Source organism: Diabrotica undecimpunctata, chromosome 5 (genome assembly GCF_040954645.1).
Source record: "Diabrotica undecimpunctata isolate CICGRU chromosome 5, icDiaUnde3, whole genome shotgun sequence".
NCBI classification, from domain to species: Eukaryota; Metazoa; Arthropoda; class Insecta; order Coleoptera; family Chrysomelidae; genus Diabrotica; species Diabrotica undecimpunctata.
This window is the reverse complement of record NC_092807.1, coordinates 87,320,578-87,343,144: the sequence shown is the minus strand read 5'-3', so window position 1 is coordinate 87,343,144 and position 22,567 is coordinate 87,320,578. Positions and strand designations below refer to the sequence as shown.

The following is a 22,567-nucleotide window of genomic DNA, read 5'->3' as shown; positions in this document are numbered from 1 at the left end:
ATAAAATATCTATTTTCCCTGGTTTATAAAATGTTTCATCTACTAAAGTTAAATTTTCTGATATAGTGTATAATGTACTAACGATAATAATAATTCATAAAGGGGAAGTGAACAAATACGTCCAAGGGCTGTATTTTATGGCTGCAGTCTGGTACCTATGTAAGCATCACAATTCCATTTTTTATTTATTTCTTTAGGGATTGAACCGAAATATGCTTCTCGTGGTTATCAATTAGCAGCAATACTTTGTTTTTCATTGAACAACCAGTATGTTTTATAAAAAGTGGTCCAAAAAAACAACAAAGTCTTCGGAAGACATCCATCCACTGGGATGAGCAACGCCAGCACTTCCTGGAAAATCACCAATTAACATATTATAGTCCTAAAATTTACTCTTGGAAAGATGAAAATGGTGAAATGAATCTACCTTCAGCACTAATACCACAACACGCAGTTACTATTCTAATACAAAACCTTTTTCTGAATTTATAGATCCTTACATTTTTTATTATATTCACTTTTAAGAACGGCGTGTTTGGGTCTAAGGAGTTTTTGTAGTAATATTCACACGTATCCATTGGATATCATCTCTAAAATTTATTTTATTTCCGCAGCAATTCTTTTTTCTATTTAATAAGTGTAATTTATTTTCTATGTCTGCTATATTTTTAAAATGGTCTGTCATATTTATAATAACAGAACCTTTTGTACTTGATTCTTTTATAACATCTCTATATTGATCTGCGGTATATATGGTCTCAACTTTTCGTAATTCCTTTTCAATTATTCCACAATCTATATCAGAATCTAAAAAGGAATGCCCTACTTCTGGAAATTTATGGTCTATTATCTTCACGTAACGAATCTAACAATTAGTGAACAATGGGAAGTGTGTAAAAATTACATTAAAGATGCAGCAAATAACATTCTAGGGCCGCAAAGACCAACACCACGCAAGAAGTGGTTCGATGCGGGTACGAGGACATTATAAGAAAAAAGAACAATGTATATAAACTGATGCAGCAAAGAAGAACCCGAGAAAAAAAACAAAAATATAAAGATCTCAGAAGAGAAGAAAAGTACATCTATCGAAGAAAAAAGCGAACTTATGAAAATAGAATATTGGAAGAACTTGAGGCATTAAAAAAGGAAAATCAAACAAGAAAATTCTATAAAAATTTAAATAAAGCAAGAAAAGAATTTAAACCAAGAGCAAGGATCAGACTATGTAAGGATAAGCAAGGGCATATACTCAATACAAAAGAAGAAGTATTGAAAAGGTGGGTGGAACACTATAAACAACTATTTACTATCGAAGTAGAATATCCAAATCAACCACCCCTAGAAGCAAACAACAATACACCATTGGAGCCTCCATCAATTCAGGTAGTACGGGATGCAATAAAACACCTAAAAAATAATAAATCTCCAGGAAGTGATGGTATACCCGCGGAACTTATTAAATATGGAGGTGCTACTCTGACTAATCATATATATAAAATCATACTGAGAGCCTGGAATGAGGAACAAATCAAAGAAGAGTGGTGTATTGGGATCGTATGCCCGCTACACAAAAAGGGCGATGAATTAGAATGCAGAAACTATACGGGAATAACCCTCCTTAATACAGCATACAAAATATTTTCGAGTATTTTATATGGTCGCCTGAGTGCATATTCAGAGGAGCTTCTTGGCGAATATTAAAGTGGTTTTAGGCCTGGTCGATCAACAACAGACCAGATCTTTGTGCTAAGGCAAATACTGGAAAAAGCCAATGAATTCAATATCGACACATACCATCTTTTCGTAGAATTTAAATTGGCCTATGATAGTTTCCTAAGAAATAATGTGTATGAAGCCATGGAGGAATTTCACATCCCCGATAAACTGATAAGATTGGTTAAGGCTACAATGCGTAAGTTGTTTGCAAAATCGAAATACAGGGTGAACAATCGCAGGCATTTTAAACGCATGTTGGGCTGCGACAGGGAGATGCGCTGGCGTGTCTCCTTTTCAACATAGCTCTGGAAAAAAAGGCGGTCAGGGATGCCCAAATAGACAACAGAGGAAACATCTTTAATAAATTATCCCAAATTTTGGCATATGCAGATGATTTCGACCTAGTTGCCCGCACAACACGCAAGCTAGAAGAAATATATACCACCTTGTCAAACGCCTCAAAAAATATGGGCCTGCAAGTAAATGAAGATAAAACTAAGATAATGGCATCAACACCCAACAATAGAGCCAGAAACATCGGCCACCAATTCACGGTTGATAATTCTACCTTTGAAGTGGTGGACAAATTCACATACTTACGCTTCCTGATCACCAAGGAGAACGTCATGACGGAAGAAATCAAGCAAAGAATAATCCTAGCAAACAAATGCTATTTTGGACTGAGTAGACATATGAGAAGCAGAAACTTAAGCCAAAAAACAAAAATAACCATATACAAAACCCTTATACAACCAGTGTTGACATATGGGTCGGAGACCATTTCCAAGGCAGATGAAAATCTCCTGCTTATATTTGAACGAAGGATCCTAAGAAGAATATTCGGTGGCATCAGTGAAAATGGTGTTTGGAGAAGGAGCTACAACTACGAGATATACCACAGATATAAACATATATTTGGTGGTAAAGACGTAGTATCCTTTATAAAAATAGGAAGACTAAGATGGGCAGGACATCTGGCAAGATCACAGCAGAACAACCCTCCTAGAAGAATCCTTATGTCGCAACCTGTGGTAAGTAGAAGTAGGGGTAGGCCAAAACTCAGATTGAGGGATGGTGTAGATGAGGATGGTAGACAAATAGGCGCAGCAAACTGGCAACAGTTGGCAGTGGATAGGACGTAATAAACTTGTGAAGGTCGAGGCTCTTTTATAGGGCTGTAGCACCAATGATGATGATGATCTTCACGTAACCCTTTAAAATTAAGTACTGATACACGCATATTAGGTTAAAATTTTTGCTCTGCCCTGCACACGAGTCAGACCATATGAGAAGATGGTTTATTTCTTTCTTTCTACTTATTAGAAGTTGAACAAATGTGTGCAAGTTACTGCCAACTTCAAGACAGCCCTTCGTTGCTACATCTTCGGTCCAAATAAAAAAGTAAGCTTCATCACCCTCTGACGTTATTGTCTAAATTCCAAAATTATAGAACCACATCTATCTCAAATAAAATGCCTTAGAAGTAGTATGGCTTGGTAAAGGGATGGTCTGTTGTAGGTCCATGGTTAAATAGCACATTTCTTTATTATTATGTGCCCGTTCTCATCCCCTAAATGTTTCACTTTTGGGCTGGCCAAAAGACAAATTAAATTCTGATGAGAAAATGAGCGTACAAAAACTTTTTGGAAGCAAAAACCGTTTGACCATCTTAGTTTCTTGAACATATTCTTGATACAATTCATGCAAATTTGTTATATTTAACAATGGAGACAAATACATTTTATTGGCATTTTGGTTGACCGACTGTTCTGCAGGAAAAGAAATAATGTGTCCTTTTACGACCACATCTTTTTCTATTTTATTTGGTGTAGAATTATGATGCCCCCTTTTATCTGGCGAATGAGCTGTAGTTCCTGATTTTAATTGATTCTGAATGAGTTACATCTTTTTATTTGATATTTGGTAGTGGGAGATAAAGGCAGTCTTACAGACAGTTTTGATACGTGTCTTACACGTTATTGTGTAACTAAATATATATGATTTATTTTTACTAATGTTTTTTTATGGCGATTAACTGGCATAATCGAAACAGATCTAAAAAGTAATAAGTTTTTTTCATTTTGATCTAATGCGTAAAACTTACGAAATATTTTTTCCATATCAAACTTGTTAAATTGTTCATCACATTTCTTTTTGCAATTTTCTTTTTTGCATAAAGATCCTACTTCGCCACTTTTGCTTGGCATCTCTTTTTCACTTTTTAATGATATGTATGTCTAACCTCTGTCTCGTTAAGGCAGTCTTATTCTTCTTTCATGTTTCGGAACGGTGTTTCCTTATTCTTGATTTTTTTTTTCTGGCAAATTGAATATCTTTTTCTTTACATTATTTATCCTAGATATTAAAAGACGTTCCTTCCTATCCAATAGATTTTCAGTATTGTCATGTTGATTGCTAAGTAAAACTGAATCTTCTGCTGTGACAGGTGGTACTGCTACGGGATGACTTTCATCCTTACAATGAATATCTTCAAAACTTTTGTTCGAATCAGTACTATCTGGATTGTAGTCGTCTGAAGTATATTCTGGAGAAATTACTTCATCTTCAGAAATAGAATCTATGTACAATTTAAAAGTTTTTGTAAACATATAAGGTAGGTAGGTTACTTTATTATTTTTATCTGCAGACCAAAACCTTTAAACAATTTAATTTTAGATTAAATATTTACCGTAAAATATATCTTACAACTCTGGTGAAGATATCTGCTTTTTATGCAGAATATTCTCGATTCTTGGTGGAGTTTTATCTTGTTCAGGTAAAGTTTCGGCAATATCTACGACAATAAAGTTATGCTTAATCTGATCTCTTTTTATCTGATCAAGTGGTTCTATAATTTTTAAATAATAAAAACATTGCTCAAAAAAAGTTTTATGCAGGTATTTTGTTACCGTTCCGGTAAACTCTTAACCTCAAATTATTATAAAGAAGCATATTTTAGTAAAAAACAAGATTGATTATCAATTCAACATACCTCTATACTGTTTTTGTCCCATATTAAGTAAATGTCTACTTCTTGCTGACATTTTCGCAACTTATTTCACTATTTTCACTAATAGTACACAGTACGATTTTAGGTATAAAGAACAACATAACCTTACTTTAGGGATCTATGTAACATGAGATGACAACAACAATCCGTTTGGTCAAGCATAAAAGATCTATGTACAATATTGATTACATGGATCTTTTATGCACTTTTGTAATAAAATATTGCTTGGAACATAGATCCTTTATCCCCTAATTAAATCGTTGCTAAACGTTTTTAAGCCAAATAAATCTTATGAAGCAAATTCAGGGGTTAAAACAGACCTACGAAGCCTAAAAACTGATTAAAAAAAATGTTACATACATCCTTTATGCACTTGTGTCTTCAATTATTATTGCTGAAGTTTTCACCTAACTACTCCTGCAAAAATCCGAATGCCACCTCTCACATTCACCTCAAAACAGATCTTTCCTAGTCTATATAAATATTTCTACTTTTACGTCTTGTAACTATTCTGCATTGTGTAATATAACTGAAAAATTTATATTTTCGTTAGATTTTAAAAAATGATGTTTAGATGACTACAATAAATATAGGATTTTGTTATGTAAACACATTCTTTATTTCTGTACAATAACTTAATTTTAGCTGTATTAAAAAAAATAGTCATACTTTTTATTTTTTGCAGATACTGTTTAACATCTTTAAGAAATAACGGGTAAGCAATACAACTTTTTTAGTAAAAATTTATTAATACTTTGAAATGGGTTTTTTGTGACTTTTTTATAGAAATTTTATTAAAATTAATAAATTATTTATCAAAATAAATATTAGTCAGTGTTTTAAATATTTCTTATATTATTGTGAATATATTATTTCTTATTTAAAAGAAATCCTCTGGATACTACACTTTTAGTGAAAAAACAGAATTTTTCTAACCAATGCATAAATTTCCAATATACCTACTCATATAAAAATAATATACTTTTTTTAATATACTTCAAAATAAACGATTGTTTGAATATTTTGTCAGTTCATGTTCTTTGAATTCCTGGAATAAATGTCAGTTCGTATCATTTTCGATAATATGCTATTTGAAATATTTCAATATTCACATTTTTATTTAACTTGCTTGCTAACAGCAACGTGCTTGTAAGCAAATAAAGACTCAAAAAACCTACAAACAGTAAAACAGCAATTGTTTGAGATATTTCTCTATCAGTAATGAAATGAGAATAAATAATACAGCTTTTGAGCACAATGTTATACAATCAATATCAAATAAGCACAATAATAGCCCAAATATAATGTACATTTTAGAAGACTATAGATCAACAATATAACATTATGTTACATTGACAAACTCTAACAGTGCATTGTTACAGACACAACACTAACCTAGCTTTATATGTAAAAATAGCAAAATTATAAGATAAGTGTACGCTCATATGTTATTAAATTAATTATTGTCAATGTAATGAGAATCAGGTGTGATAAGGAATAATACCTGAGAGGTCAAGAATAAACTCCATTTAATGAATCTTTTGCATACCAGCTCCATACTTATCGAGATTTCCTTATTAGTCTTAACTATACAGTTAATCCAGCTATCAAAATATCTTAAATTTGTACTAATTTCTTTAATATTAATATTTAATTTCGGTAATCCATTCCTAATTAGATAGCGAACGAGTAAACATCGTTTTATTGTTTGTTTAGATGGATATTTCTGTTATCTACGAGTTTTTTCTTATTACTAGTTTTCCTTATTAGTGTGTAAATGCAGAGCATTATAGTTATAGTTTTTTTTTAAATGTTAATCGTAAACTATAGAAATTGAATATATAAAAATAATTTGATTAGTGTCGTACCAATATACCAGGTAACCGTTATTTTTCAATCACTTTATTCACAGAGCCCTACTGGGACGTATGTTGCATTAATTAAATTTAAGTGTAGTGATTTTAATTTTACAAAATGTATCCTCCTCCAAAATTTCAACTAGGTGAAAATTAATGAAAAAAAACTAACAATACGAAGTCACTATCCCCCCCCCAATATAAGGCAAAAAAAGCCTTATCTAAAGACAGCAATGCAAGTACACATTTCCAACTTTCTAAGGTCGCTACACCGGATTTAACTAATAACCAAATCCCTCCACCTTATTAATAAAAACTAATATTCTTTATAATCCCCAAAAGAAAAAATCTAAAACAATAGTAACGGAAAAACATAAACTGACACTCAGTTCCCTAAACACAGTTTAAGGTATTTACAAAAATAATCCATCGCAACTAACTCTTACCGAAACTCAGCTTAGAGCTTTCGTAGACATTTACTAAACGACTTATCGCTTCTCCATTCAGAAACAAAGAAGAGGTCGTTTTAAAACCTTCTTACTAGACTGCAAAAAAAATATTAAACGACACCTTAATCCTAGTGACTATAATAAGTATGAATGCGCCGTCCGATTACCAAACTGATGATGCGATCAACGCTCCTATTTCTCAATAATACTACTACTCTAACTAAAAATCGCTTTCAAAATCATAAAATAAAACTGCAATGGATTCTTTTTTCGCTTAGAAAGAATCCAGCAGTTAGTGGCCAAAAAAAAATCTAAAATAATATGTTTACAAAAAACTGATTCTAAAATATCCAAACTTCGTAAGCTTAAAAAATTTAACTAACTACAACAGAGCCAGTGGAATGACTTCAATTTTTATTTCCATTGAACAATTTTCATCTCATCTGTCTCTCACCACCAAACTGGAGGCTATCGTGTAACCACATGGTGCTCAAATAAGCTTACTATATGTAGTGTATGTATTTCACCCAGCCACTAGCTAAAGAAAATAGAACTTCTAGACGTGATTTATTAGCTCCTCTCACCATATGGGCGATTTTAATGCCCGTAATTCCATATGGGGATCCAATCACACGTCAAATAAAGGCAAATCTATTACAAACGTAATTAATGTATGGGCTTCTGCATATTAAATGCGGGTTCTAGTACACACCTAAATTTTTCCTGGAATATTCTCTTTAATAGATCTTAACTTTTCTTCTTCTTGTAGCGCCTATCCGTTTCAGATATTGGCGACCACCAGAACAATCTGTATCTTAGCTTTAGTGATTCCAAATTAGCACCATTACCAATTTGGAAAGCCGCTGATGACCTTTATGAGAGCAGGCATTATTCTATCCCCATATCATCTAATATTCCCAATACTGAACAAACCCTGTCCAGAAACGACTGGCTACTAAAAATGCTAATTGGGCAAGTTACACATCCCAAACAGATATCGCCCTTCCTTTTTTCTTACTATCCGACAATATTGACAATGATAAAATATTAATCACAAACACGATACTTTTAGCTGCCAATTTGCATATTGGCAAAAGTAATATGCCACATAACCACTTCTTGGTGGAATATCTCATCCCAACTTTCTATAGAATAACATAGGGTGGTACTTTAAAATTATCGAAAAAATATTAACTTACAAAATGTTACAAAAGCTAGAGCTTTTTAATTAGTAGAATTTAAAAAAGTTACAGTTTATTATAAAATAAATGAAAATCTTCTATTAATGAAAATACCAATCCTACTGACCTCTTCCGGAAAAAATTACGGCAAATCCAAGGATTCAATTCTAACACTAAAATCTGTACTCTTATCTCAAATAATATTGTTATAAGTATAATAAAGAAATTGGCCAAATCCTGGCAAAATACTTCGATACAAAAGGAAAAGTCAAATAAATAAAAAAAAATTAAAAGAAAAATAAATTCTTCTTTACATGAACCAATGATAAACACCCTTTCGCGTGTTTTTTCAAAACAATTAAGGATATTACATATATAAATTTGCATTCTCTTACGTAGAACTCACTTCTGTCGTTAAGACTCTTAAGAACACTGCTTCTGGCTCCGACAATATATCCTGTATCTTTGTAAAATAAACATCCAACTTAGGTCACCTTAAACTTCTACAAATGTTTAATTTAATCTAGTCATCCAACAAATTTCTAAACCACTGGCGAACCTCACTTATGATACCTATTAAAAAGTCTAACATAGATTGTTTGTCACCTAGTGCTTATAGACCAATATCACTCACTTGCACCCTGTGCAAAATTAAAAAAAAAATGATTAACAAAAGACTTATATGGTTCTTTTTTAAATATAACATTATTCCTAAGAAATAGTCAGGATTTCGACAAAATCATGTAACTCAAGACAATCTAGTAATTTTCCAAAATCATATTTCCTATGCTTTCAACAAAAGTCAAGAAGTCGTCGCTGCTGTATTTGACATTAAAGGCGCATTTGATACTATCAGCATGCACCTTACACTCAATAAATTTACCCTATATAATATTAAGGGCAACATATTTAATTTTATACAAAATTTTTTAACATCACGATCGTTCAGATTGACTGTCGATGGTATTTTTGATCAGTCCACACTCAAACCGATAGGGTACCACAAGGGTCAGTATTAAGCCAAACTCTTTCTAATCTAGCAATAATTTATTCTCTGGTATACTTTCCTCCATTAGGCATATCCTATATGCAGACGATCTAATAATTTACTACCACGGACGATCTGTCTCTACAACTTCTAAGCTCATTCAATGCGCAGAAGATATTCTCGATCATAAAACAAGCTTTAAAGGCTTATCGTTATCATATGCAAAATCGAAAATAACAAAATTTAGTAGACGACCTCCCTCCTCACCTCCTAGTATTATGATTGACAAAGCTTATATGCCCGTTTTCAGAGATTATAAAGTATTCGGTTTAAAGATTGATTCTCGACTTAGGTGGAAGCATCATATATTAGAAATAAAGGGTGAAGCGTATACAAGACTAAATATTACCAAAACTATTTAGCATCGTTATTGGTGTGCAGATGAAAATATAAAAATTCCCTTCTTAAGATATACAAATCTCTTATTTGTTGGACTATGGTTCTTACATAAAAATCTCTGCTTCTGAAACACACCTTAATCTTTTAAATTCGATACATTACACAGCTCTCCGTATTTATATAGGTGCATTTTGATATAGCCCCGTAGAAAACCTATATTGCGAAGCAACTGAACCCCCTCTTTGGTTTAGACGGAAAGAACCACTACTCTCCTACGCAATATCTATTTCTTCTAATCCCTCTAATCCAGTATACCTTTGTTTATCATCCTTGGATATACTATACGACCTCTTTAAATTCCAGAGCAAATCGAATCGAGTCGAATCGACTGAAATTGATTGGAATCGATTGGAATCGACTGGAATGAAATGGAATCGATTGAAGTTGAATAAAATCGATTTAAATTAAATGAAATCGAATTGAATTAAATCGAATAAAATCATATTCAATGAAATCGAATGGAATCGAATCAAATCAACTCGCATCCAATGAAATCAAATGGAATCGATTGAAATCAAATCGAATCGAGTGGAATCGCATCGAATCGAATGGAATCGAATGGAATGGATTAAAATCGGATCAAATAAAAAGTTGAATCGAGTGCAATCGAATGGAATCAAATCAAATCGAATCGGATGGAGTCGAATCAAATTGAATGCAGTCGAATGGAATCGATGGAATTAAATGGAATCAAATGAAATTTAGTAAAATGGAATGGAATCAAATGGAATCAAAATAAATCGAATCAAATGGAATGTATTATAAAGAAATGAAATAAAAAAATCGAATTGAATCGAATTAAATCGAATTAACACCTTAACTGCGGCGGTTAAATACTTAATATACTAGTTCTTGCATCCCATGCCCCCGGAGATACGTTATGGTCTATTTTGTCTGTGCGTCACATGCCCCCTATGGCATGTGTGTACATGTAAGTACTTCATGCCTTCTAGTACACATAAGTATAACTTTTGCATACAATACATACAGAAAACTATTATAGAAGTTTTATCTCAAACAAGACATGCCGCCAACATCCGGTGTAGCACAGACAGCTAAACAAATTTTCTCTTGGAGGTAATTGGATTAAATTAAAGGTGTTTATAAAAACAAAATACTTTATATTAAAATAAACAGAACAAGCGCATTTTAAAATTAATTGGTCATTTCTGCTTCTTCTTATTAATTATGTGCCTTATTAAAACAAGGCAAACAGTATCCAGGTTGACCAGGGTAATCGGAACAAGAAGTTATAACCCTACAAACTTTTTTATCCACTTCACGGTAACTTAAAGCTGAATATTTTAATACTTGACGACAAACTCTAGACGGCTTTCATCGTTTCCTATCAGAACCTTTAGGTTTGTATGCACTGTAAAAAAAAAGGAAAGTGGTTTTCTTTTGGAAGTGGTTTTTCTTCAGGTGCTTGTCTTAAATTATAAGCTAACTGACTTCTAAATTCTGTAATGCTCATTTTTATTGCACAGCACATATTGAATATAATTAAACTATTAACAATAGCTGTTTCGAATTTCATGTCAAATACTACTTTCCTAAAAAAAAATTAATAAGAAAGAGGTATTAAAATTACATCTTATTTTTTTTCTTACCGATACCATTTCAAGCTTCGACTTAGTACTATATGGTCAGATGACATCTAGTCAGAATAGTCTACGCTTTTCTTTGCAGAGTTGTAATCAATTATACATTTCGGTTTCTCTATATCCTCTTTTTGCCTATTTTGCTTTCCTGTTGGAATTAACTGTTTAGTATGGACTGGGACATTTGAAATCATTAACAGAGATCTCTTATTCATCTACTTAACAATTATTAGTCCATCTTTCTTTTTTCTAATGACCTCTTGGCTTTATCTTCTTGAACAGGTTAAAAATAGGTGGTATTTATTTTCTGTTTTATCTTAGAGTCCCACAATAAATCATATTTTCTGCTAACAATCTTTTAACGAGAGGTATTCCTGAATAAAAGTTATCAGCAAATAATATTTTGCCAGCTTATCTGTGTTAAAGTGAAGTAATTTTAGAACAACTGCTTCGGTGTGTGCTCCATTAACTGGTTGTTGTTCATTTTTTCCTATGTTAATACTTACATTGAAAGGATAGCCTTCAGGAGAATAGAGTTTGTATAGTTTCACTCCAAATTTATGAGTTTTGTTGGGGATGTACTGACGAAAATGGAGTCTCTCTCTGAAGGGTACCATAGATTCATCTATAACAAGAATGTTGCCAGGCTCCATTATTCTTTGAAAATTTTGAATTAACTTCGTAAGTAAATTTTCTATTTTGCATAATCTATAAGTGGTATAAGATGTCTCATCAGTGTCGCATCCTTAATTGTTGAACAGCATAAATGTTGGTTTCATTAACAATAATATCCAATATTTTATCAGTTACGAAATAGCTAAAAATGTTTATTGGTTTCTGAACCGCATGTGGTTCAATACCAACTAATGTATTCTTTCTTACTACAAAATCATCACCATCTACATCTTCTTCTAAATCACACCATTCATCACTATCACTATTTTCAGCACTCACTGTTTATTATTATCTGATGGAACTTGCTCATATGGTGTAGTAATAATTTCGTCATCACTCTCAATAGAAGCATTTAAATCGGAGGATAAAGAAGATTTAGAAAAATAATTTTTATCTAGAAATGAATCGTCACTGTCAAGGGGATACTGTCGGCGGCATCATATGAAGATTAAGTTACTGTCGGCTTATTCTCCATATCAAGTTCATCATAGCCTGTTCGTTATCCATTTCGTGTTCTATTTCTGTTCGTATAAACTGTTCGTTTTAATCTACCCTGTATTATCCTGTAATTCATTTAAAATAGTATTTGTTTCACAACTCTCTCCAAAGTTTTTATGATCACTGATTTTTTGCTCATTTGCAACTTCTATCACCTTTTGTTTCACTATATCAACCATTTACCTTGCCGTTTTCGACATTTTAACAAGTGCTGCTCACACTTAAATAAACTACAATAAACTGAAACTGAATATATACAGCGACAAGCACCAACAAGTTGAAACTAATGGCAATGATGTATGGCAGTGACGCATAGTAACAATAAATTTTTGTTTATGTGCGGCACATGTCTCCGGGGGCATGTTTCATTATACCGACATCAGTAGCGAGAACTAAAAATTTGCTATCGATACGTGACGCAGTCAAGGTGTTAAATCGAATTAAATCGAATTAAATCGAATTGAATAGAATTGAATCGAATAGAATCGAATGGAATCGATTTTAATTGAATTGAGACAAATGAAATGGAATTACCCTCCTCAGTCACTCCCAGAGTCTCAAATCCCGTTTTTTCATAATCAGGTAATAACATCAATACTAACTTGGTTATACTAGTATTTCCGAATAGCTTTATAAATATAAAGAATCTCTATAAAAAAATTGTAGTCATTTACTAATTTAAATCTTTCTTTAATAAAACTAGACATACATTCTGGAATTAAATATTACCACCAGCATTCCAATAGAACAGTACCATTTTCAAACTTTTCAGAATGCCTGTATAAAAAATATTATTGATCCCTTGTAACAGATAATCGAAGATTTTTTGCAAGGAAATATAATCCAGTTATAAATTTCTCATACCATTTTTATTTTCAACAAAGCTCTAAGAAGAAACAAAAAAGATATTTCCTCTATATAGTCATATATCACGAACGTCGATCGAATTTAAAAAAATCTAGTGCTAAGTTTGACATGTAATATTAATGACAACGAAATGTACTTTTCGTGTTGAAAGATACTCCATTCGACAAAATGTAAAGAGTCGATCTACTCACATTAGAAATTCATGAGTAAACGTGGTGACCACTCTATTGTACAAAAAATTTAATAAACTTGTCGTTATGTTTTATATTTTTTTAGGGTATATATATATATATATATATATATATATATATATATATAGATATATATATATATATATATATATATATATATATATATATATATATATATATATATATATATATATATATATATGGTGTTTAAGTTTTGTCACCAAGTCCATTATATCTGTTATAAAGAAAGTTACTTTTAACATTAGGAAGTATTTGTAACCTTCAAATTTTAAAACTAGTTATTTTAAATTTATAATTGGCTTCACTTCTTCGTTACAAAAATATAAAGTTGGTTGGTATTATACAGGGTATTTAAAAAGTTATAATTAAATTTCAATGAATATCGTAACAAGTTCAACTTTCTGTATAATTAAAAATGGGTACAAAAGCAACCTATTATATCCATAAGTTTTAAATGATTTTCAAAATTCATAAAAATAAACCTACACTTAACAGCTTTGAAGATATTTTAAATTGTAGTGGAAAAGGGCTATTTCATGACTTACGTTTAATATTTTTATTTTCTTTACTATTCACAAATATCTTTAAGCCTTACACAAAAAAAAATTAAAAAATTAAACAAAGAACACGTTATTTTTATTGTAGAAGGTGTTCGAAAAGAACTTCCTTATCGTTAACATAAGCTTGAAGATGGTTTTCATAAAATGATCTACTTACGTTTGTAAGCAGTTGTGACATATCATTATGAAACGCGTTTCTAATTCTTACTTTCATGTAATTATGAAAAAAAAATTGTTCGTTAAAGCAGTGGACGTGTTTATATTGCTGTGTAAAGTTTACGTAAAAAGAGTGGTTTATTAATTTTAAATCAATTCTAAAATAAACAAAAGTGATAAGTGATAACAAACGCATAATACAGTTAAAGGGTGAGTTCATCCCATTTCATTTCGTTTCATTTACGACTGTTTCAATAACAAATGATATAAAAATCATTTATTATAGTCTGCTGTTAGTCGTACTTAAAACCTGTAGCTTATAGAAACAGAATTTGATAGGCTATTAACAGCAATAAAATATTAGTCCTCTCAAGATTCAGCAACCCAATGAAAGATGAACAAATATCCAAATTATAAATTGTAGATTGTTGATAATAAGAATACACGTATTTATATGTCATGCAATTAACCGATTCTTTCTCAATGTTCACATATGACAGGAGAAGAGGTTATAAGAATAACTAGGGCAAATCGTCCCTAAGTAGTCCCTAAGTATCGTCTATAGTAGTTGCTATACATTCGAAGATAGGTTCAATTAATTAACTGATTTAATTTCCAAATTATCAGATAGATTTGCATCGGATGACGATTGTCTTGAGGCCTTGAAACAATCTTCCTAATCTAGCTCAATTTAGTTGTAGTTTTAAGATAAGTATTGTATGCCATAATCTGGAATGTATTGAATCTCTGAATCTCTTACGTTTAAAATTCTCTTTCCTAATAAAGTTGTTATGCACCTTCTTGTCATCTATAAATAAAACATTTCTTCTCCTCTCACCAAATTAATGTGGGAATTTATTGAAAAATGCAACAGAGAAAAAAATGTAATCCTTTGTGGTGATTTCAATTTGAAAGATTTAAAATGGCCAGTTCAAACTTAGAGATAATCGCAGTGTTCATTTTACATTTTCTCATTTTACAATTTATTTTTTTAAAACTAATCTGAACCAATTTGTAACTTAACCTAATAGATATCATCAAGGTAATACACCTTCAGTTTTAAACTTAATAAGTACTAACGATAAACAACTTGCCAGTAACATTCATTATCTTCCACCAGTAGATATTTCGGACCATGTAGTTCTTTAGACACAAGCTCAATTAGACATTGCTAGAGCAGTCAATGAAAAAATAATCAAAGAATTTAGTAAAACAGATTATATTAAATTAGATCCAATGTAACGATTCTTGGAATAAATATAAATGAATTATATATAACGGAACGGTTACACGTTTTTCGACGTACATCCTTAGGACTAATACAAGAAGCCCTAGGATCGATAATCGACTGATCGCAATGAGTAAAGGAAAAAACGTTTTATGGACATTTTCATCTGAAGAAAATATACGTATTCGTCGACAATTTTCCAATATGCTGACAAAAGAGTTAAGATTGTTAAGCAGTAACTATGAGAACGGAGTTAGTTCCAGAGGTCTTAAAGCGTTTTACAAATTCGTAAGATTAAAATTCTGTACAAAAACTGGCATACTGTAATTGTAAAAATCAAATAATAAAATATTATGTTTAAAATAAGAGGCTTGTGAATTACTTGCCGAAACATTTTCTAGTGCATTTACAGTTGACACGGATGCCATTTTCTAGGTGTGCCTCCTACTGAATTATTTAATGAGGTTCTTTAAGACTCTTCGATCGGAAAATATTTCATTATTATTATATTATAATATGTGCACATAGTTTAGCGGCTTCAACAGTATCTCTACTGGCCAAATCTTTGCATACAAATTTAATACCAACTTCATGGAAATCTGGTTTAGTAACACCGATATATAAAACTGAAAATAAACTTCTTTATATTAATTATTGACCGGGAACAGTTCCATCATCATCATCATCATCATCATCCAGCCTTCATTTATCACGTCTACTGCTGGATATGGGCCTCCTTGACACTCCTCCCTTCTTTGCGATTCTGTGCTCTTTGTTGACAATTTTTGGTAATACACCTGATGTCGTCAGCCCAACGTGTAGATGGTCTTTCTTTACTACGTTTGTCTGCTCTTGGCCGTCAATGTGTAATTTTGCTCGTCCATCGTGAGTTATGCATTCTCGCTACATGACCTGTCCATTTCCATTTTAGTTCCTCGAAGCGTTCCACAGCATCAGCAATACTCGTCCTTCTTCGCAGATCCTGGTTTCTTATTCGGTCCCGCAACATCACTCCCAGCATAGACCGTTCCATTCGTTTCTGTGTCGCTCTCGGTAATACACATTGGTAAAATACTTTTCCTTTGAGGCTAATTGGTGTGTTGGCCCTAAGTGTGTCTCGCGGTTTTTCAAAGGCTGTGCATGCTAAACTAATTTGTCTTTGGATTTCACATGTTTGGTTATCCCTGCTGATTCTTATTTCATGACCCAAATACGCATATTTCTCCACTAGTTCTACCACTTTGTTTTGAATAGATAAATGGTTATTGGGGACCATATTTGTCATAAACTTAGTTTTGGTCAAGTTCATTCTGAGGCCCACCTTCGAACATGCAAATCCCAATTCATTTAACATATCTGTGGCTTCTCCTAAATTATCTGTGATAAGCACAATGTCATCTGCGAAACGGAGATGGTTAAGTTTTCCGCCGTAATCCTTACGGTAATATGATCGATTGTTACATGTATCAACTCGAACCATTTACAGAATTAAAATAAAAATCATTGGTCCATTTCTTCGTATAAACCAGCTCAACTTTTACATCCTGGAGATTATGTAAGACATGCAGAATTTTGTGAATGGGTTTTAATGAAATTCCAAAATCAAGATTTTACAAAAAAAATTAATTGCTATGATGAATTGAAGTTTACAAAAAAAGGTATGTTCAACCGCCATAACAGTCACTTATGGAGTGACAAAAATCCTCAGCTAACGAGGGACAGTGAATTTTAAGCATTCTTTTCGTTTAATGTTTTGTACTTTAAAACTTTACTTTATTTACCACAAGTTTTAGTGCTATCGATTTACGGCATCCTTTTTATATATAAAGTTGCAAGTACTTTTATAGCTGTTTAAATTTACAAATCATTTTGTATTAATTAAAAAACATCAAAGCATAACTAAGATATTTGAGTTCCAGTTTTGAGTAAATTCATTAGTAGTTATATCAAAATAAATAAAATATCATCATGTAGATTATTTAAAAGCTTTTTGGTAATGTTAACTAGATGAGGACATGCAAGAAACTTATTATAGTTAGCTGAGTACACCACTTTCTACTTTGTATAATCATACTCAATCTTCTGAGCTTTTGACTTTGTTTATGAAAGTAAATTGCGTCGCAGAAAGTTTCTTTTTCATTACGACAAAGAGAAATGTGGTAAATAAATACCTAAGTAATTTTGTAACTTCAGAAATTCAGTTATTGTGTACGCTTTGTCGGTCATAGTTTAATTACAGTGGTAACTGCTGGCTTTGTTCTTTCATTAAATTATACAATTTTATTTTAGCATTTTAAATTTACTCTTTACAACTTCTCCTTTAAAACAAGAACATTTTATCAAGTTTGACAAAGACTTTATAAAATACTACGTTCTATATAATATAATGGTGTTTTAAAGAAATATTTGATATTATGATCCGTAAGATAATTTCAATTTTTAATATCTTATAAAGGGTGATTCATTTATGGGTACTTTTATGGGTGGAGATTTGATTGGAAATCATGCATGAATACTGTCAAACTGACATTTCGCTTTTGTTCAATATAGTTTGACTTTTCATGATGGAAAGACTTAGCCCGGCATAGCGTCTAGAAATTAATAAGTTGTATTTTGAAAATGGGAGTTCTGTGAGGAATGTGTTTCGTGCGCTTAGAGCAATTTATTGTCCACATAATCGGCCTACCGATCGTACAATTCGCTTTACGATTAGTAAGTTTAAAACCCAGCTTTCATTATTGGATAACACGCGACCAAATAGACCACATTCAGCACGTACTGAAGGAAATATAGCGGCGGTAACGGATAGTGTACTCGAAAATAATAAAGAATCTATTCGTCGCCATTCTCAACAGCTTGGCTTGTCATATGCAATAATTTGGCGTATTTTACGTAAGGCTCTTTGTTTAACAGCATACAAAATTTAAGTAGTGCAAGAGCTAAAACCGACCGACCTTCCGAGTCGTCACCGTTTCAGTTAATGGGCTCTTGATAAGCTTTCAGAAGATCCACTGTTTTTAAAAAAATTTTGTTTGCAGATGAGGCCCATTTTTAGCTTACTGGGTACGTTAATAAACAAAATGCCCGTATTTGGGATTATTAATCACCCAAAGAGGTTCAAAACTTGCCATTACACCCTAAAAAAACAACATTTTGGTGTAGTTTATGGGCTGGTGGAATTGTTGGTCCATATTTTTTTAAAACAGAATGTTACTGTGATTGGAGACCGTTATCATGCCATGATAACGGACTATTTGGTTCCTGAAATTGAAGCTCGTGGTCTCGGCGACATTTGATTCCAACAAAATAGAGCCACTTACCATACAGCCCATGAAAGCATGGCTTTACTGCGAGAATAATTCAGTGAACATATTATTTCACGCTTTGAACCAGTGAATTGGCCGCCTAGATATTGTGATATCTCACCTCTAGACTCTTTCTTTTGGGGATTCCCAAAGTCCAAAGTCTACATGAATAAACCAGATACGATTGAGGTATTGGAGGATAATATTACTCCATTCATTGGTAAAATAACAATCGAAACGCTGGAACGAGTCATCGAGAATTGGAACTTCAGAATGAACCAACTTAATCGTAGTCATAGCCAACATTTAAAAGAAATTAGCTTTACGAAGTAATTGTAAAGAATGGTTCTTTTGTATGATAATAAATATTTTCAAATAAAATTTATTTTTTTCATTGTTTTTTCTTGTTGAAAAAGTACCTCGAAATGAATCACCCTTTAGAATACACACTAAATTACAGAAAATTAAACAAATACGTTTAAATATTAATAAACCATCTATTTAATTTTTGTTTATTGATTGCTGGATAAATCTAATTAATAACAGATATATTAAAGGTAGATAGTTACATATACAGGGTGTGCCGGAAAATAGTGCGTTCCTTAACGATATGTGCAGATTGCAGCATTTAAAACAAAAAAGTCTTATAACATTTATTTATGAAGTTAACCGTTTTCAAAAAAAAAAATTATTAATTTTTAATTCATTTGATTATTGTTCGCAGAAAAGGAAATACAGCCGGCAACGTTGCGTGCCTTGTTATTCTTGATTAAATACTGTAAATCAGCTATCATGAATCATCGATCGTTAGGCATAATATGTATTGATACTGACAACAGTGATAGAGAAAAAGCATCTATTTGTTTTAATTTAATATTTAATAATTAAAGTTTGAATACTGTTTTTACTTACATGGAAAATTATTATTACAATAAATGTTCGAAATGGCCACCATTGCACAGATACACGCGTTTATTCGACGAATCCAATTATTCTTAATATTATAAGTATGTAAATTATGTCTGATTATTTCAGCAGCATCAAAAATTCGTTGTTGCAATGGAGCTTCTGTTTTAATTTCATCCTGGTTGTCGTATACTAATGATTTTAGATGTCCCCAAAAATAAAAGTCCATAACATTGCACTCTGGTGTTCTGGGTGGCCACAGAACGTGTCCATTTCTACCGATCCAACGACGAGGAAAAGTGATGTCGAGGAAATCTTTAATATATCTCGTAAAATGTGCTGGAGCCCGTCATAAAGAAACCACATTTCAGAGCGTATTTGTAACGGAACGTCTTCAAGCAGTATCGGTAGAACATGCTGCAAAAAATTTAAAAAGGATTCTCCATTCAGTCTTCTGGGAAGTTCGTACGGTCCAATCAGACGATTACCAATAATCCCAGCCCATAAATTTATACTAAATTGTTTTTGAAAATTTGCCCTACGTATAGCATACGGGTTTTCCTCACTCCACACGTGACAATTGTGAAAATTAAACACACCATTTCTCGTAAAACAAGCTTCATCTGCACACAACACTTTGCACGGAAATTCGGGTTCTCTGTCGATTTTGTTTTGAAACCATCTACAAAATCTTAATCTTCGAGGTAAATCGCCTTGGTGTAAATCTTGCACTCGTTGGTAATGGTAAGGATGTAACAGTTGTTCCTTAAATGTCTTGTGAACAATGTTTTTGGAAATGCCAACCATTCTAGCCACATATCGAGTACTTACTCTTGGATTATTATTTTTTAGGTATCACACAACCCGTCTCTAATAACCTTTGGGACACGTTCACAAAACTTCGGGCATTAGGATGTCGTCGTTCGGGATAGCGTTTAACGTAAAGTCTAACAGCCCTATTACTGTCACAGTGGGCTTCACCGTACGTAATTAACATAATATCGTGATACTCGCGAATCGAAAACATGACAATACTATTTATTCTTGAGCTACGGGTAATTACAACTGTTTACAAATAATGTACCTTTTCTGTATCAAAATAAATTAAACTACTATCGCATTCTGCCCATACCTTTTGGAGCGCAACGTTGCCGGATGTATTTGCTTTTCTGTGAACATTAATCAAATGGATTAAATTTAATATATATTTTTTTTGAAAACGGTTGACTTTATAAAAAAATGTTATAAGACGTTTTGTTTTAAATGCTACACTCAGCCCATACCTTTAAGGAACGCACTATTTTCCGGGACACCCTGTATACTTACGGATATATAAACTTAATATTTCAACTAGATTAAAAAGAAAATATGTGCTTTGGTCTAGCTATATTATTAAAAAGAAACTGGAAATCTAAAATTAAAAAATCCTCGTTTACAAAATAATTCAACAGTAGTGGATATCTAAAATAGAAAACTCGTCGTACATAAATGAACGGAAAGTGATAAAAATATTACAATTTGATAGAGGTAATATCAAAATTATTGGCGTTTATGTTTGTAACAAAAATTGTGTAGGTGGGTTTTTGTGGTAAGCACCAATTAAATAAAAATAGCGGGTTGGCGGATGTAGTGGCCGATGTAAAAAAATAGAAGACTTAATGCACAATATTGTGTTGCTCACAACACAATATTGTGAGACTTAATGCAGCTTGGCTAGCAGGCTATGCCAGAGGATGACCAATTAAACTCAGAAAGGATTCGGCCAATTAGCATGCGTCTAAAAGACAGTTACCTGGAAATAAATATGACCAACTGATAGAATTAAAGATGATTAAACCAGAAAAGGGTATTGAAGTAAAGAACAAACTAAAAAACATTGGTGCCAGGAAAGTATCAAGGTTAATTCCCAAAGTATATTATAATGATGTAATGGTTGCTTTAATTATTTTATGAAAATAAGAGGAAAGACAATGATACTAACAAAACAGATATTATGTACAACCCAATTTAAGACTTTTTTTTCTTTAGAATTTCCGCATCAACCATTAAAGGTTATTAGCGGGTTTTACAGATTTTAAAGTGGTTATTAAATATACTAATTACAAATTGCGTATTAAATTACAAATAATAAATAATCAAATACAAAATGATACATATAATATAACTAAATTTTGTGTAGTAACCGTAGGTCCTTAAGGAATTTGATTGTATTTGATAAATATCTTTAATTTTAAAATATCTTTAAGTTTCTTTGCTTCTTCTGGTACGTTGTTGATGGCTCTTTCGTATAAATAAAGAGGACATTCAATCAATATAATATGTTGAAATGTTATTGGACATTCACAATAGGAACATTTAGGTGGTAGTTCTTTTGTTATGAGATGCTGGTGAGTTAACGCTGTATGTCCAATTCCTAGTCGGTTTTTTAATCACCTGTTGCGTTCTGTTTTCTGGAAATTATAGTTTAGTGCCAATCCTAGTTTTAACGTTTTTAAGGTTAGCCTTATTAGAATTCCACATTGGTTGCCAAATTTTTACACAGTGCTGTTTAATAATGAGCTGGATATCACTGAATGGAATTGTAGTCATTATTTCAGTTTGCTCGCCAAAAGCAGCTTTCTTTGTTAATTCATCTACTTTTTTATTTCCCGCGATACTTGTATGTGATAGTACCCAGAGAAATTTAACGTTCACGTGTCTGTTTTGTAGGTGATAAAGTGCTAATTGTATTTATTGCAGGATAGCATGTACTAGATATATTTGTCTTAAGCTCTGAAGAACAGATAAAGAGTCAGTAATGATAAGAAAGTTTGAGCTTGCATAACTCTTACACATGTCTAATGCTTTTAAAATGGCGATTGCTTCTCCCGTGAAAATGCTGCAGAATTGAGGGATGC

The 22,567-nt window shown here is 32.1% G+C and overlaps 1 protein-coding gene across 2 annotated transcripts in view; it reads left to right on the top strand.

Moving 5' to 3' along the window:
* Positions 1-22,567, top strand: part of LOC140441434 (5-hydroxytryptamine receptor-like) — a 2,088,213-nt gene that overhangs the window by 72,321 nt on the left and 1,993,325 nt on the right. For both annotated transcript variants that reach the window (XM_072532163.1, XM_072532164.1), the window contains one exon: positions 5,415-5,444. The gene's annotated coding sequence lies outside the window, so the exon portion shown is untranslated. The remainder of the gene's footprint in view (positions 1-5,414; positions 5,445-22,567) is intronic.